The following is an 18,799-nucleotide window of genomic DNA, read 5'->3' as shown; positions in this document are numbered from 1 at the left end:
TAACAACTATGTTAGTCGAGAAATACGAAGGCACATCGTTAGTGGAAGAAACCGCGGTCCAAAAGATTCACCCCTGCACCAAATGCACGATGTACAAAACGCTCAAAAGACAGGTAGTCCTCTAGGGGCATGAGACATCGACTATTCTCGAGGAGGACTTGCAAGCTCTTGGGGTTTTCGAACGTCGAATGCTAAGGACGATCTTCGGTGGCGTGCAGGAGAACGGCGTGTGGCGGCGAAGAATGAACCATGAGCTCGCTCAACTCTACACGCTCAAAAAAGCGTTCTGGAAAACGTGAACTGTCAAAAATACACCGTGAACTACCATGATTGGTCTCGTACCGTTTTGATTCATATTACGGACAGCTTCGAATTCCGGACACTCTCGTTTGTATGGGAAACATTTCACACGAAATGTTTCAATTTTCGCCGTCCAAAAGTTCTCATTTTCGAGGCTCGTTTTATTAGATTTTTTCCATAAATATCATTGCAAATTTATAATGCCCAACTACCTTAGACGTCTCTTAAGTGGTTGAATGTTTTCAATTGATGATTTGACTGTTCCATTAATGATTATCATGAGCTGTCCGTAATTCGAATCAAAGCGTCCGGAATATGAGGCAAAAGTGAGGGAGCGTCCGGAATAAGAATCATGAAAAGGCCACACGTTTTGATTTATTTAAAATTATTCAAGTTGCGGACGCGTATTCTTTACCCACCATCCGAAAGCTAAGGGCTTCCGACGCTCGATAACGCTAAAAAATCATACAGAATGATTTATTTTGTATGGTCCAAGCTGGGTTATACTTCACTGAGGCCTTAAGTGTCCGTAATATGAATCAAAACGGTATACATGATCTAGTTCACGGTGTATTTTTGTTGTTGACGAGTTCACGCCTGCTGTTCACGGATACGAGAACGGATTTTTTTCTGTGCACAGCGAACCCAGTATACCGAAGGTGGCTAAAGCTGGAAGGATACGCTGGGCATGGCATGTTGCAAGAATGCTGGACAACAGCCCTGTAAAGATAGTGTTCGCCACGAATCCGTTCGAAACAAGAAGACATGGGGCGCAGCTAGCTAGGTGGATTGACCAGGTGCGCTAGGACCTGGAGAGCTTGGTTCGCAGTAGAAGATGGAGAGAAGCGGCCATGAACCGAGTGAATTTGCGAAATATTTTTGGCGAAGTTTTGTCAAGTAGATTGATGTAAAACCAATTAAATATGAGTATAACAATCATAGATCGTTGATGTAATAATTATAACTGTTGGAAATTAAACCAACAGAATTACGGGTAATATAAACGTTCCCCTTCATTTCACTGGAGTCTCGTTTTCGTAAAAAGCAAAACCTGAAAGTGTAACTTATGGTTGCCCCGCATTTTCTACTTGAACAAACATTCAGGTTTTCCGTCGATCATACCGCAAAAATATTTGCAATAATTCTTCCTATCAATTCACCGCAGCTCAGTCTACTCAACATTTAATCGGATTCGTACAGGCTCAAAATCCCCGCGATTTCATACTATTTTGCACGCAAATGATTCGCGACATACTTCATCACCACGGCTGAAAAACCTTTCTGGTGGCCCTGAAATTGGGGAGAAGGTATCCTTTGCCCAAACTATACTATACTAAATCCAGTTGACGACGACCTTTAACATCTGCTTTCCAACGTAGGTTTCAATACTGCTGCCGCCTATTGCCAACCAGCATTGGCAGACACGTGGGTGCAAATTTGTAACAGACCACAAAATATTGCGCCATACTGCCATGCGGATAAATAGATAGGCTCCCAGTTCCAGATCCGATACAACGAACCTACTATGTATTAATGCATTGTTTCCCAAACTGTAGGTCGCAAACCCCTGGAGTTTTATTTATTCAAATTTATTTATTAGTATCATTATTCTTCAAGAAAACTTGAATATCATAGACACTTAAAATTAGGAGAAGTTTCAACAAGTTTCGAACATTGTTTCGAAATCAATTTTGATACTCAGCAAAAATATTATTCAAGAAATTTTCCGGAATGGTTGGGAACCTACAACATATAGGTATAGTCTCGGTAGAAGAGGCGGAATTGGCCGGGGTTGGAAATAAATTTGTTATTTTCCAGCCAAAACGAGCAAATGAGGCGAAACTCGACATTGCCGCGGTTGTTCCGCAACAAACTAAACGAGACAGAGCTTGAAGTGTGGAGAGCGAAATCCGTCCCGTTTCGTGTTGGCGCTAAGTGGGTTGCCCTTTGGCTTGGTGGCGTGGAATACTGCTAAAAACAAATAAATATATTTTTACATGATAATGACATTCCGTGTTTTCTGGTGGATTTAACTCGAAGCGGCAAGTGCCCACGGCAGACAGTTGATAATTTACTGTCCCCGGTGAAGGTTAAGAGCGATGCAACAACCGTGCAAAATATGTGCGTGGCGGATTGAGGGCAGTTGGACTGGGTGGACATGATGATTGTGTATGCTTTAATGTGTTAAAAGTCTATGAAGCATATGATTTATATGAAACTTTTATCAGCAACATTGTTGCTTACCTCCAATATTAAAATTATGATGCATTAGATTCTTCAAAATACGACTTTCGACCAAATCAGTACTCCATTTATTTTTATCAGTTTATGTATTCGACTTTTCATGAAATAATTTTTAACATATCATAGAAATAGTTTTATTATTATTTATTTATTTATTTATTTATTTTAACAAAAAAAAATTGGAAGAGGGAATAGCCCCTTTGAGTGATTTTCTTTCAAAATACTTCTCAAAAGGGCAAAAAACCTCTTCATCTTTGCAAAAACGTTATAAAATAAGACTAAACTACTTATAAAGTAAAGGCTCAACCGGAAATAATCCATAACAGAGCCAATATCTTGAAGGGAGAACATCAATAAGCTGTGGTGACCAACGGACAAACGATGAGATAATATGTATGTATGTATGTAGGTAGCCACCATCCTAGCTTGAGTCTTTGCTCTGCATGCGGTTCCACTTAACAGTAAAGTCAATTTTCATTATCAATCTGAATTCAACATACCATTGTATGAAGGGCCAAAATGGGGTGTGGCGGACCCGTAAGCAGAGACACTTACGCGAAACCCGCGGGAAATAGAGAATCTCCTTCCAATAATATGATCCAACGGAAAGTATAATGAAATTTGCAATACCTGACAAGTTATCCACGGGATGGTTTGTTATGAGAAGGGCGCGTCAAATCCATTACAACTGTTGGGATAGAAGAACCCATCTACAAGGATGTTACGGTTACTTCAACCCGTGACTCCGGCTGGCACTCCACTCCATTGTCCAGCTGTAACTTCAATGATGCCCTGATGCACCCTCCCAATATTACCCATTTTATATGATTCCATTAAATGATTGTTATGTAATATAATTAAAAACAATAATTTAAAATATAAAAAATATAAGAAATCATGCAATAACTCGATGATTTGACCTAGAATCGTTGAATGAAAGATGATTAATATTAATACATAATAACAGATTGTTCCAAAAAGCCCGAAAAACCGATGACAATTTATACTAAATGTTTACGACAGCTTCCTGCAGTTATATATTGCTGATATATCCTGAAAACAAAAAAAAATGTTTAAAAATATCATTTGCAGTTCTTTTTCGATGATCATAAGAAATGGTGCAGAAAATCTGTAAACAATTTTTGAATTAATGGTTAAATGGTAAGATCATTTTTTATTGAAAATCGGACGCGAAAAAGTTTTTAACTGCCGTCAAATTAAAAGAAAGCAAATCTTCCCGGTTTTAATATCTTATAACATTATATTGCAATTGTTATGTTCAAAAAGTGTTAGTGGAAAAATTGAAGAATGGAAAAGTGATTTCTTTGACTCCTGTTCTAGGAACTGTGAATCAAATGGTTTTTGGCTGCCCCATGCATCGCAACAAAAGGTCCGGAAGTAACATGCAACACAGGATTTCAGAGAACCAATTCCGTGAGTTGGTTCCAGTTTAATACTTTTTCTTTTGTAAGATTTAAGGACCTTATTTTTTGTGCGTTGTGGAACTTTTGGTCGTTTCTTGAACGAAAAATGTTTTTTTCGGAGTTTGATATTTTTGTTCAGTTCGCGTGTTCTGTCCGGGCGGGTGTTACGCAGCTTATAATGGGTTGTGGGTGCTTTTTTGACCGTTCGATGACCCTGTAGGGATCGATTTTGCTTTTTGTATAATTCTGAGCAGAAAAACAGAGTGTGAGTTGTGTTTGATCTTCCGACCTTGACGCTTGCTCCTGCGGGGGCCGGCGATGAGGGCAGGATCAAACGTGTCGCGCGTCGATCGAGTAAAGTGAAGAAGTGCCGCTTTCGATTAGTTCTTTATGATCTTCCAACATTGACGCTTGCTCCTGGGCAGTGCTTCAAGAAAGCCCGAGTAGTCGTCAGTTGTTTTCCATCACGGGTCGCGCGCCTATTTTCTCTGAGTGCTTTTATATAGCCGAGCAAACGACTGAAGCTGAAAGAGGATTATTGCTGCTCAATGATGACGGATCAATTGGTGAGCTCGTTTCATGCTACTGTTCCTATTCTATAAAATATGTATGACTGTACCGTTAATCGTTACAACGGTGAGATGTAAATATGATGTTTCAAAAAAAATATGAATGGTTCGTCACTGTGAGTGTCGACATTAACTCTGATTCATAAATTATTCATGTCTAAATTTTTTTTTATTCAATACACCTTCTTCTTTTTACCTTTATTTTTGTAATCAAAAATAAAACTTTGAATGGTTCGACACTTCAAGTGTAGACTTCCGAAAGGTTCACTTTATTCAACAAACTTTGAAAGGTTCGTCACCTCAAGTGTCGGCATAATTTTTCTCTACATAGATATTGTTCATATCAAATGAAAATATTATATTTACATATAAGCATGTTTATATCTCACAAATAATTATTTATTATGGTCTAATCGCTTATCAAAGTGAATCCTGTGACGCAACGATCCTTCCCATTAACAAACATCCCTCCCAGTAACCTTTGTGGAGATGCAGAGGCAAACACGGTCTCCAAATAGCAAAGGTTACACACTAACATTCCTTCCCCCAATCCCACCTGACTGCAAGGACGTGGCCGGCGCCGTTATTGACCATGTATAAATAGAGGCACTGAATTATGCACACTGAAGAAGATTATGGCCAATCCCAGCCGAACTTCTAGTTGATTCTTTGTGCATTTTCACTGACTTCGGTCAATCACGGAATAGCAACCATTGATATGTGTAGTCAGTCTAAGCTAAGCTAAGCTAAGCTAAATGGTAAGATCATTTTTTATTATTAATTTGTATTTATAATACCGTTGTATAAAGGGCCAAAAGGAGGTTGGCGGACCCGTAAGCAGAGACACTTACGTGAAACCCACGGGAAAAAGGGAATTTCCTTCCAACGTTATAGTCCAACATTAGTTGGATAATAATGAGAATCTCATTGCTTATTCAGCTTTCCACGAGATAGTTTGTTATAAGAAGGGCGCGTCAATTCCGTTACCACTATTGGAGATATGCACCTATCTACAAGGATGTTACGGCACATCATCCCAGACTTCGGCTGGCACTCCACTCCATCGTCCAGCTACAACTTGAATGATGCCCTGATTCACCCTCCCAGTTCCCAATATGTTATAAAACAATGCATAAATATATTAAAAGATGTTGACTCCCTGATACTCCTATAAGTTGAAACCCTGTAATAGGATCATAAATCAAACATATATGAGCCATTTGCGTCTCTAGAAAATAATAAATGAATAAAATAAATAAAAGAGCCGCGTTGAAATAGAGATTATTGACATATTAACAACAGAAAACATGAAAAAACTTAAGGATTTGTCCTAAGATCGCTGCAATTTGAATGATTCATAGAAATGACATAGTAAATGATCTTTTCAACCACACTGAACAAGAAAACATGTTTATAACAATTACAATGTTCATACTCCTTCATGTTTACGACGGCTTCCTGCAGTAATATAAAATCATATCTTGCTGATTTGTCCTGAGAAAACAAAAACATGATTATAAATAATAATTGCATCTTGTTTTCCACGTTTAGAAAAAGCGGTGCAGTTTTTTTTTTTCTAGAAAAACAATTGGAATTATAGGATTCAATTACGAGCAAACCTATCCAATAAGAAACCTAAATTCTCTTCATTAATCATATTATCCATTTTTTGTTTTCATTTCTCCATCCATCCAGATAATTCCTTGATATGTCCAATGAAGCTAAACAATATAGAAAAATATTTTAATCTAATTTTATGCGTTTCTATCATCATTTTTTATATATTTCAAGATCTTTTTTTAATATATGTAAAGGTATGAAGAAATTTATGATACATGTTTAAAAATTATACAAAAAATACCTAAATATATCTGAGAAATCATATTGGATACATGGTTTATATGTATCCAATCAACAAAAAATCAGACATTTTGTAGGTTTGGTGAGAAAAACTGAAACACGAAAAACTAAAACTTATATAATATACGGTGCAATCTACAACAATATTTAATATACTGACTGTGATTAAGAGTATTATACAACAATCATGGTTTTTCACGAAGTCACTCTGGTGGTAAATCTCAACAGGTATCGTGCTGCAACTTACATCGGTAAGAAAAATTATCATTGTCAACCTATTAAAATGAAATATTAAAATGATATAAACGTTTACATTAACATTCAGTAAAATCATCATTGTCAACCTATAGAAATAAAATAAACGTTCACATGAGCATTCAGTAAACATTTTAACACTAAATGCTGCATTAAGAGAAAAACGAGGTTGTGATTATACTAACAATGAATAACACTGAAGGTAAACAATGCTTGCTGGGAAAGCTAGTTGGAAAAAGAGTATCAAATATATAATAAAAAATTTTAAATGTAGGAGCCTGTGAGTTTAACAATAAAAATAGTTTATTCAATTCATTACGCGATCAATTATATAACAAACTCCAGAAAGATCCGATACTGTGAAGGCAGATGTTACATTATACGACTATACAGAGCAAAACATGAAATTAAACCTAGGTAGGTTATAAAATTATTCAATTTCCAAACAATCTTCAAAATACAAAAATGTTTCAAAAGACAAAAATAAAATCAATCCAAAATCTAAGCTACGATAACACACAAAATCCCAAAGGGTCCCCGTCAAAAGGCGAAATTCAGAATTAGAGGGTTAATTCGATTAGAAACAATAATACATATCTATGAGTGAGTTGTTTGTTAACGAATAATAATTTTGCAATATTTTTTCAGAAGGGTGCAGCAATCAACAAAACTGGCAACACGCTTACTCTCTTTCGTACTGGAGAGTGTGTTTCTATAACTACCGTTAGATTTCTTCAATGCGTTTTTCCACCCAGGAAAAAAAGAAAAGAAAAAAATCCCTTCCAGTCACATTCATACACGCATTCACCCAATTGTCATTCATCTCTTTTCTGATGCAACCATTTCATGCACTCTCATAAAATTCCGCGCCTCGTACCGCGGTTTTACATTATCAATTTATAATGTAGATTTAAGCGTGAATTTCAATGCATTAATTCGTAATTGGTTCCCATAAAAAATGAGCAAAATAGTAGGTAGATATGCGAAAGATAAAATATTTATTAAAATAAATGGATGTTCGAAACTAGTTACTCATCTCAGCTAACGGCTGTACTAAGTAGTACTTTATTACAGTGGCAGCATTAGCTGTAACGAACACATGAAATATTTCACATGGTTTGAAGCGTTTGTTCAAACGAAAAGAAAAAAGCGTTTGTTCAAACAAAAAGAAAAAAATAAATAAATGAATCAAGGGAGTAAGATCGCTTGAACAAATTTAACATATTGAACATTTGATTTATGGAAGACTGAATGCTAAATACTTATCTTGTATTCCGGTGATCAATGAGTCCTTCTCTTTTCTCAGCTTTTCAATTTCTTTTTTCTTCAGACATGAAGGCAGTACGTTTCATACGGTAAAGCTTATGTTTAAGCTTCCATATAGTACAACGTTTGAACAACCAAATTGAAAATCATCAATATTATAACACAACACTATTCTTTCACCAAAACTTCACTTGCTTGTCATAACGATGCATGTCTTCTATCATCCACAACATTTTTTCACATTATTTTTATACAAAATACCAACTATTTCATTGAAAATCAAGCACTATAATTTTACCACTTGCTTCTTTGTTCAGAGTTGCCAGTCTGACATGACCAACGGACAAACGATGAGATAAGCTTCTTAAACCCTGAAAAGAGATCTGGGGCCCAGATAGCCGTAGCGGTAAACGCGCAGCTATTCAGCAAGACCAAGCTGAGGGTCGTGGGTTCGAATCCCACCGGTCGAGGGTCTTTTCGGGTTGAAAATTTCCCGAACTCCCAGGGCATAGAGTATTTTCGTACCTGCCACACGATATACGCTTGCAAAAATGGTCATTGGCATAGTAAGCTCTCAGTTAATAACTGTGGAAGTGCTCATAAGTACACTAAGCTGAGAAGCAGGCTCTGTCCCTGTGTGGACGTAACGCCAGAAAAAAGAAGAAAAAGAATTGAAAAATTAAAAAATGTTTGACTATTATTAAGAATTTTCTTTCTAGGTAAAACATAATTCTGGCAATGAAAAATAATGTGATCAATATCTTGATAAGACTCGCCACAGTCACGTAAATTAGAATCTACAATATTAATGCGATATAAATGGCTATTGCAAATATAATGATTAGATATAAGCCTAGAAAAAATGCAAATTAAATTTCTACTAACAGGTAAATACTTCAACCAGAGATTTTTTATTAACATTTGGACAAATGGAATGACACCAACAACCTTTATCACTAGAATTCAATCATTTTTCCAGAAGTCTATTATGACTCATTTCAATTTTTAAAAATATTCGGAATAAAAAATATCACAATTGAAAATAATACCACGAGTTGCACCCATCTTAGCTTAACAATTGGCTTGCTCGTTACCAAATATTTTACAACCCTTGAATATGTAAATTATACAACAACAATAATAACAAATGGTGTGTTTTATAATGAAAATTAATGGATTTAATAGCATTTATACAACTCATACCATCAGTATATATAATGAAAACATTTGGAGAGCACTCTTTAATTAAGTTAAATGTAAAATACAAAGCAATCAATTCGGCAATAAAAAATTTAACAAGGAGATTGCAATTTGAAAAAATGTGTGACGTCTACATGACAAACACCAAAACCAGCATTATTTTCAATGAGCGATTCATCTGTATAAAGTATTTGCTTTCTATAAAATCCATTAAATTTACGCTCTAATAATAAATTTGAAAAATGAGGATGCACATGATTTGAAATTTGTTTCAATTCCATGTGTAAAGATAAATCAATCAAAGGATGGAAAGAGTGGATATTTATGTTACAATCATAAAAAATATTGGAAACAAATGGAACAATATTTGAACAATATTTTCTGTAACTGTATAATTAAATGAGCTCAACATTTTACATGTGGGGTTTAAGTCACGTATATCTTTCAAAATTCCAATTATTGGATGATTATTACTAAAACATCGAATTAGAAATTTACAATTTAATTCATCATAACGAAATTTAAGTGGCACTACGCCAGCTTAAACTTCAACAGATTTAGTATGAGTGGAATTCATTAATTTTAAACAAATGTTTAAACAACGAATTTGGATTTTTTCAAGTTTTGAAAAATAAGTTTGAGTGGCAGAACCAAAGTAAAACATCCATATTCCAAAACAGAACGTATTGTAGTTTCGTAAAGATTAATCATATCAGAACGATGAGCTCCCCACCAAGTACCTGTAATGGTACGAAGAAAATTAATTCTTTTTGAATATGTAATATGTGATTTCCAATTCAATTTGAATCATACCAAATGCCAAGATATTTATACTCACATACCTGTTCAATTTTAAACCCATTCAAATATCAACTTACACTGAAGGTGGAATATTTATGTGAAAATATAATAAATTTAATTTTTCGAATTGAAACCATTATTGAAAGCCCATAATCCAATATTATCTAAACAAATTTACATTAACTGATTGTCTGATTTTTTATTACAATCAGAAGCTAAATGTGATAATCCACATTTAGAACATTTGGGTTTATTAGAGCAAAATTTAATAGTACAGGTCGGCCTCGATTATCCGGAGACTCAATTATCCGGTTACTCGATTATCCGGGATTCGATTATCCGGAATTATAGACTCGATTATCCAAAATTTGTTTTTTGATGTTTTTGTTTTTCAATTTTTATGCACAAATCTGATATAATTTGGTATTGCAATATACAATATGGATGGTTTTGCAGTTTTCAACGTATTTAAGATAAGGGGGTTTGAAAAAGTGTTTTTTTGTGTAGGTTGGTCAAAAATTAGTTTTTCTTGTAAAGACCCCTACTGTTCTTAGAAATAATTTCTGGCTACGCCTCCGCATCACATAAATAAAACAACGAAAAAAGATAATATTTAAGTTCCTTATCGAAGATTTCATTTTTTTAAGTGATTCGATTATCCGGAGGATTCAATTATCCGGAGTGAGAAAAAATCTATACTCCGGATAATCGAGTCCGACCTGTATGTCTGAAAAGAAGGCATCTCTCGCAGTGCATTAATTTTAAGAAATAAAGTCTTACATGAAAAATTACTCCATCTACTTGAACAAAATCTGGAAGAACTGATCCAGCAAAAGTCATTTTAATACAATTTGAATGAATATATTGTTTTTCTTTGTCATTCAAAAGAAGCTTGGATAAGCGTTGGCAATCTAAAATGTTTACTTGCGATATGGGTATATTTTTAAAAATACCAATGTCATGATTTTTAATATCATCACATATGAATATCATCACAGAATATTCTAAAGATTTATCGTGTATGACACAACTGATTTCACAAAAATCACATGGTGCATATACACGATACGACTCGGAAAAAAGCTGAGAACTCCAATCACACACCACACAGGATTACAATCGGACCACACGATGCAAATTCGACCAGCACACGCACCAAATCTTCTTCTTCCGCGCCAAATAACACCCGTTAAAACTTCTCCCGCGCCACACAGGAACTCATGATCCAAATCGAATCAACACCTTGAAGTCTTCTTCAAACGCGCCGTTCAGGAAATCTTGTTTGTATTCTGCACCACACAGGAGTCGTATTTCCAAAATCTTGAAAAAAATTCTCCTGAAAAGAGAAAAATGTCAGATGATGGAAAAAAACGTCTTACCCGTTCAAGGCCTGCTACAAGAAATATAGAAATAGTTTTAATATCAAAAAAATTATATGACACATTGGGGCGAAATTGATTATCATATACCAAAGCTAATATAAGAATAAAAAAATTCCCTATCTACTAAATTTGGGTCTCCTGAATCTGAAAATGATGTCAAAATGCTTACAACTCGAGTATTTGATAATTGTATTGCAAAATAAACTTTGAAAATCTGCCTAATACGCCTAAATGTAGGCAATTTCCCTTGAAATAAGCGCATTCTTCTTCTTCTTTCTGGCGTTACGTCCCAACTGGGACAAAGCCTGCTTCTCAGCTTAGTGTTCTTATGAGCACTTCCACAGTTATTAACTGAGAGCTTTCTATGCCAATTGACCATTTTTGCATGTGTATATCGTGTGGCAGGTACGACAATACTCTATGCCCTGGGATGTCGAGAAAATTTCCAACCCGAAAAGATCCTCGACCGGTGGGATTTGAACCCACGACCCTCAGCTTGGTCTTGCTGAATAGCTGCACGTTTACTGCTACGGCTATCTGGGCCCCAGAATAAGCGCATTATTTGAGAATAAACAGTTTTATTTTCGTAAAATAAGTTCAGTAGTGCATACTTAAGCTTTCACAACATTTTAAGCACTCGAAAGTTGACATGTAGGCATAGCACCAGTTATTTAGCACCGACATTTTCAACTGCAGGGGCCCCAATAGCCGTAGCGGTAAACGCGCAGCTATTCAGCATGACCAAGCTGAGGGTCGTGGGTTCGAATCCCACCGGTCGAGGATCTTTTCGGGTTGGAAATTTTCTCGACTTCCCAGGGCATAGAGTATCTTCGTACCTGCCACGCGATATACACATGCAAAAATGGTCATTGGCATAGTAAGCTCTCAGTTAATAACTGTGGAAGTGTTAAAAAAACACTAAGCTGAGAAGCAGACTCTGGGGACGTAACGCCAGAAAGAAGAATTTTCAACTGCATTGTTAACAACTTCAAAAAGTGTGAATATTTCTATACAAAAATGATCATAATAAAAATGAAATAGTTCAAAATCATCATAGGACATCTATAAACTAGAAAACATGGAATGCCTATTTTATCAATTTGTCCTCTGATTACGGTATTTTACTTTGAAATCTGAAACTCTGAAAAAGCTTCCAAACCAAATGAAAGATCTCCCTTAAAACCATAACGTAATTGAATACTCACAATCGCAGCACCTAAAATCTATCATCAAACATCCTATCATCTGCAAAATGCTACCGCAAGGTTGTTGGAATCTGACCCAGAATTGAACGAAGTTGTGTCCATAGAACGTACGTCAACCCCGCTGTATTGTAGCAGACATTACCCACCCCATTTTTTTAATAGAAGAAAAAGTAATTTTCATTCGAAAATGAGATTAACCAAATTGCGACGATCGAATGTTCGCTGTACTTGTTGATTGTTTATTATATAAGAAGTGTGAAACGGTATTTATAATTAAAAATTGAATATCATTAAGTCATCAAGAAACAAAATGGAAAACAATTATACTTAAATGTAATAATGATTTTCTAGACATCTCCGAACAAATGCAATTTTGACGATAAAAAAAATATCCACTAATTTATCACAGGATCCGGATACCGAGACAACAAAAGAAACGAATGCCCATGGATCATCGAAAGGACAGAATTACAATTGGAACAAGCATCACTATGATACATTAGATTTCACTTTAAGTTTTCTAGCATAGAGTGGAATAAATATGTCGCCTATGACGTTCGTGGAAAGCTATACTTTTTGCCATATGATTACACGAGCGTATTTGTAAATGAATGGCAAAAGCAAAAAATGAGAGGGTTGTGTACAAGACACGACCGCATGACGTTAACTACGACAAATTATACCTAAACCTTATACCTTATAAACTTGCTTACCCAACGTTCCAAGCTATGTATAATCTTCCAAAGATTGATGATGTCTTTGTTCAACTGCAAAGTTACAACATAGACAGAGATTTGTTTCTGTTAATAACTGTGAAAAAGCTGTTTGAAGAATAAGCTGATAAGCAGGCAATTTAATAAGGGGAAGCATTTTTCGGTAAATTTTTGACACCCCCTCCCTAGGCCGTCTCCCCAACGGTCCTGAAGGTATTAGGCGTAGATGACCCCGTGCGCAAAATCGAGCTCGCTACTCTAGTGCACGCAGCATGAGTACTTTTACCCCTCCCCCTAGAAGCCTATTTTCTTACTAGCTTACCCAACGTGGCTAGCCACGTTCCAACGGAATGTTATAGCGAAGAGCTATGTATAATCATTCAAAGCGCAGGATACTTATGCAGAGCAGTTAAATGATGTCACGTGACTTTAACAATTGAATATTGCTGATATCATCGTTCCCTGTGAAAAATGTCATCAGAAAATGTATTCCCAGTGATCTTTTCCGTATTACTATCCGTTCACAGAAAAAAATATTTAATTTTCAATGTGATGTAAACTGAAGTCTACTGTAAAAATAAATCAAATTCGTGTGTTGTTACAGCATCATGTGAATTGGAATGAATATACATTTAAATTTTAACCAAAAATAGTTGAATATTACATGATTGTGTAAATTTAAAGTGAATTCGATTGAAAAATAATGGATTGGTCGTTGAAATTTAGGTTTATTTTGATGCTCCAAATATGTGCATGAAAATAAACTTAAATTTACAACATATTTTTAGCTGTGTTGGTAATATTTGCTGATGCTATATTTCGCATGGAAGAGTACAAAGCACTTGAATTTATCCAAAATTTTGACATTTAAAAGCACTGAGCTAATGACCGCAAAATCGCTTAAATTTATGCTTTGACCATACTTCATGGGAGCACGTGGCCGTAATGCAATTAAAATGTTATAATCTGATATTATATTTAATGCTGTTGTATGTCATATGTTGTGAAACATTTCAAAAGTTCCGTAAGATTCTATGAATTGAGGAGTATTCAATATTCAGCTGAATAGCTGTTGCAATGCTTTATAATTCATTATCAACTTGAAAAATCACAGTTGTGATGAAGTGACATCCACTCAGGGAAGTATCGATTTATGGAACGGGAATAGTTTGGAAAACTGCTTTGAAGGAGCATAAAAATAACAATAAGATTTGTTTTAGTGTGCTTCCATGAGACGATATCGAGTTATTGAACATCGCCTAATGGAGGTTTCACTGCATAAACAAAAAAAAAAACTTAAGTATTTAGCGCACATTCATCTCATATCTTGTCTGCATATGTCGAACGAAGTTCCTACTACACTGTGAAAAACAATGTTCCAGAAAACTCTAGAATATGCTGTTGTAGTGCTCCTCAATTTGGAATTGTAATGTTCCAACATTGAAATTGACTGCTACAATGATTTCAGATTGCTGTTGTAGTGCTCAAAGGAACTTTTCGGTGAAACATTTCAAAGCGTTACTGACAGACAGACGACTCTGGGATTTTATATATATGATGATGATACCTAATACATGATTCGGCACAACATCGTAGACTTCCCACCATCCTAAAATGCTACGAAATTTATGAACTAACCCTATGACTCGATAACGACACTCATGATGATACTGACCGAAAAATCGCCTTAATTTATGCTCTGACTATACTCCATTAAGCACGTGGCGCTAATGCTGTTGTAGTGTTCACCTCCGACGGAAAAAAAATTAATGAACGAAGAAGCAGAAATCGGTCTGCATTTAAAATGCGAAGCGGAACCCAAAAGAAGCTGGAAAACAGTTCGAACGTGACAGGTTGCGTAAGAAAGCGATCGACATTTTTCCAATTTTTAGTAGTTTTCTTCATTCGAGTAAAATCTTGTATAAATTTCCGACCGATTGATGGGAAAATATTGAAAATCTATCGATAAATGGTTGAGTTCAAAACCAAAGCCTTAATCAAAACCTAGCATAATATCGTGGCGGTCGCTATATTTTAGATTTTCAGTTGACACCCAGTATATTGCCGTAAGACGTAGTTGACGTCAAAAAAAAAAAAAATGTGCCACGTAATTAACGTTAAAAGAGCAAGATTGCTTCATCGCGAAAATACTCTGCAAGTATCGACATATTGTGTCGAAGGAAAAAGTGTTCCATGCAAGCTTTGTAAGTTACGGCACTCAATGCGTTACAGATGGATCGAAACTTTTCGAGGTGTGGGAAACATCTTCCCCACGGTTACACACGGAACATTTCAACAAAAGCAATCAATTATGTGGTCCAAGCTGTCATCAAACGAAAAACGCAAGCATTTGGAATGGACCATTGGAATACGCCGAAAAAAAAACAATAATTTCTACTGAAACACACAAGATTATCTGTGATAAACCCAGCTGGGAAATCATCATGTCAACGATTTACAACTTAAGTAGAGAAGCAAGAGCTGAGGACTATTTGCACGTCCAGGTCATGGAATCTCTACACAGAATGTGGTTGGTAGAAGAGCTTACACGTGAAGTACCGTAAAACAGGATAACTTTGATAGTTTTTTCGAAGAAAACTTGAATATTTATGCATGCTGTTTCAAAGAATTATAATTTATATTTTTAAAACAAGTACTGGCATCCTAGCTATCGATTGCAGTCGATAGATTTCCAAAAGATTTATTATGAATGGATATATAATTTTTCATATAATCGAAAGTTGGTTTTCTGTTTTGGGGTACAGTTACCCCACAGTTATGGATAGCACACAGATGTGGATCAAAGTTGGCTTAAAAGGAGAATATCTCATCCAATAGAGCTGCAATTACGCAGAACACATTTTATCTACGTGAACCATAAATCTGTACAGCATTGCAATCAATCATAACATCTTCTAGCATATTTTATTCGTTCGTATGAAATAAAATGTTATCCGTATTCATAGAATCGTTGATTCATAACTGTGGGGCATTGAAACCCGTACCACAGTTATGAATCAACAATAAGACGATTCCGAAAAAAACGCCGGAATGTATACTTTCACTAACACACCATTCGATTACTTCACAGATAAATTGCTTTTATAGGGTTCTGATCCATAATATGAGTCGATTTGATCCATAATAAGGACCCTCCTGTTCCACTGATCCACATCTGTGGGATGGATAACGTTTGAAATTTCTATCGAAATCGACACTTTCTCGTAAATAATCGAGATTTTTTATGTGTTTTCTCGAAAACAACTATATTCGGCATAGCCAGGCGGGTAATTTTGTTTTGTACAAGGTCACCATGATTTGTAATCATATTTTATTCTAAAAAATGACCCTTAGCTGATCCATAACTGTGGGGTGACTGTAACTTTGATAATGGAGTATGAATCGAACAAAATTGAATGAATAACGAACATTTGTAGGGCATTGCATACCTCTAGGCGTTTAACGTTATATGGAAATTTCTGACTTAGATTACAAAAATGGTCCCAGTTTGTGAAAATGCTTTTCGCTAAGAGATTTGAGACCGTATTCAAGTTCTATGATAACTAGGCTGTCAAAGATAAGTGGCCAACTATTCAGAACTGCATCAAATAGTGATCTTAGAACAGATTGTTTGTAAGCGTTTCGAAAATGCTAAAATTGTGTCAATTTTTAATATTCGTATAAAAAGCCTCAAATGCACTTAATTCCAATGAAAACAGCTTTGACATGAAGTGTCATATTAATACTCTTTACTTTTGCATTTGTTTTGCTTAACTGATTAACAGAAACTTCGTTATTTCGTTTAATATGTTGTGGGTCTCGCACTATCAAAGTTACCCGCATTATCAAAGTTACCCCGTTTTACGGTAATTCGGAAAGGAAGAGCTGAATTTCAATTTTTGAAGAGTGTATCGGATTGCCCCTTACGTGTGCTGTTATTGTCACATTATCAGGCATCAATTATAGACGCCGAATTTTTAAAACATTTCAATCGTCATTGAGTTAACCAATAATGATGTATCATTTGGATTACACCGGAGCCTCGGTGTCGAAACACCATGGACTTCTTCTTCTTCTTGGCATTAACGTCCTCACTGGGACAGAGCCTGTTTCTCAGCTTAGTGTGCTTATAAGCACTTCCACAGTTATTAACTGAGAGTTTTCTTTGCCAAAGTTGACATTTTCGCATTCGTCTGTCTTGTGGCAAGTACGATTATACTCTATGCCCAGGGAAGTCTAGTAAATTTCCATTACGAAAAAATTTTGGACCGACCGGGAATCGAACCCAGACACCTTCAGCATGGCTTTGCTTTGTAGCCGCGGACTCCAACCGCTCGGCTAAGGAAATCCCATAGCACCATGGACATAGGAACATGGATTGGGACAATCGTTGGCAGCGAATGTTATTTAGTCTCGTCCGTCCTGTGAGGATTCAGGGAGACAAAAAGAAAGCAACAATTGTACCCTTCGCAACGTTTATTACCAACGAACGATCAACAACGTCTCTGGAAGCTGGGTCTAACTTGCGCCGTTGAGATAAAACGCGCCACTCTCGATTTGAACGAACGACGTGCTTTGGGACGCAGTTTTTCACCCGAGATAATAGAAAACGTATTCAAATGCTTCCCTATTTATGATTCTAAGTGTTAACCTGGAAAAATTCGTAAAAAATAAAAAGAAATGTTTTACTGTTTTCGTTGCAATTTTGTGTTGTTTTCTAGATCATTTTTCAGGTCGATAAAAAACAAAAAATTATTTCAAACTATCACCGAGAATCGCCTTGTGCACTCCCATAGTTTGTGTTCCACGCGAAAAAAAAGTGTTGGATTTATCCTTAAAAAGCGTAATGAAGGACTTAGACTTTATTCAACTCGTTGGGCAAAACGGCCACTCCTATTTCATAACACAAAAACAGCCGTTGGAATTCAAATTCCAACAAACGTAATGTCACTCTGTTGTTACGGGCCAATTTGATGATGCGATGATTGCGCCTGCGTACTCACTAACGGCTAACGCCGAGCTCAGATGGCGCATTTAACCCCGCATAAAATAAAAATGCAGATAAGCAACCATTTATTAAATTGATTTATTAACTCCAGAAAAAAGGAAATGGATGGCTGTTTTTACTATGTGATAGAAAACATGTTAGTCTATCAGATAATGATTTTAAAAGAGCTAAGAATAATGTACAGCCACCCCACAGTTCTGGATCAACTAAGGGTCATTTTTCGGAATGAAATACGATTAAAAAACATGGTGAAGCTGTACAAAACAAAATTACCTCCTGACACTGTGGAATATAGTTGTTTTTGAGAAGACACTTCAAAATATCCGGTTATTTACGAAAAAAAGTGTCGATTTCGATAGAAATTGCAAACGATGACCACCCCACAGATGTGGATCAGTGGGAGAGGAGGATTCCCATTATGGATCCGACTCATATTATGGATCAAAACACTATAACAGCAATTTATCTGCGAGATAAACGAATGGTGTCGGTGTGCTAGTGAAAGCATACGTTTTGGCGTTTGTTTCGTGGTATGGGTTTCAATGCCCCACAGTTATGAATCAACGCTTCTG

The sequence above is a fragment of the Aedes aegypti genome, chromosome 2, assembly GCF_002204515.2.
Source record: "Aedes aegypti strain LVP_AGWG chromosome 2, AaegL5.0 Primary Assembly, whole genome shotgun sequence".
In the NCBI taxonomy this organism is placed as follows: domain Eukaryota; kingdom Metazoa; phylum Arthropoda; class Insecta; order Diptera; family Culicidae; genus Aedes; species Aedes aegypti.
Note: the sequence above shows the minus strand (reverse complement) of the source record.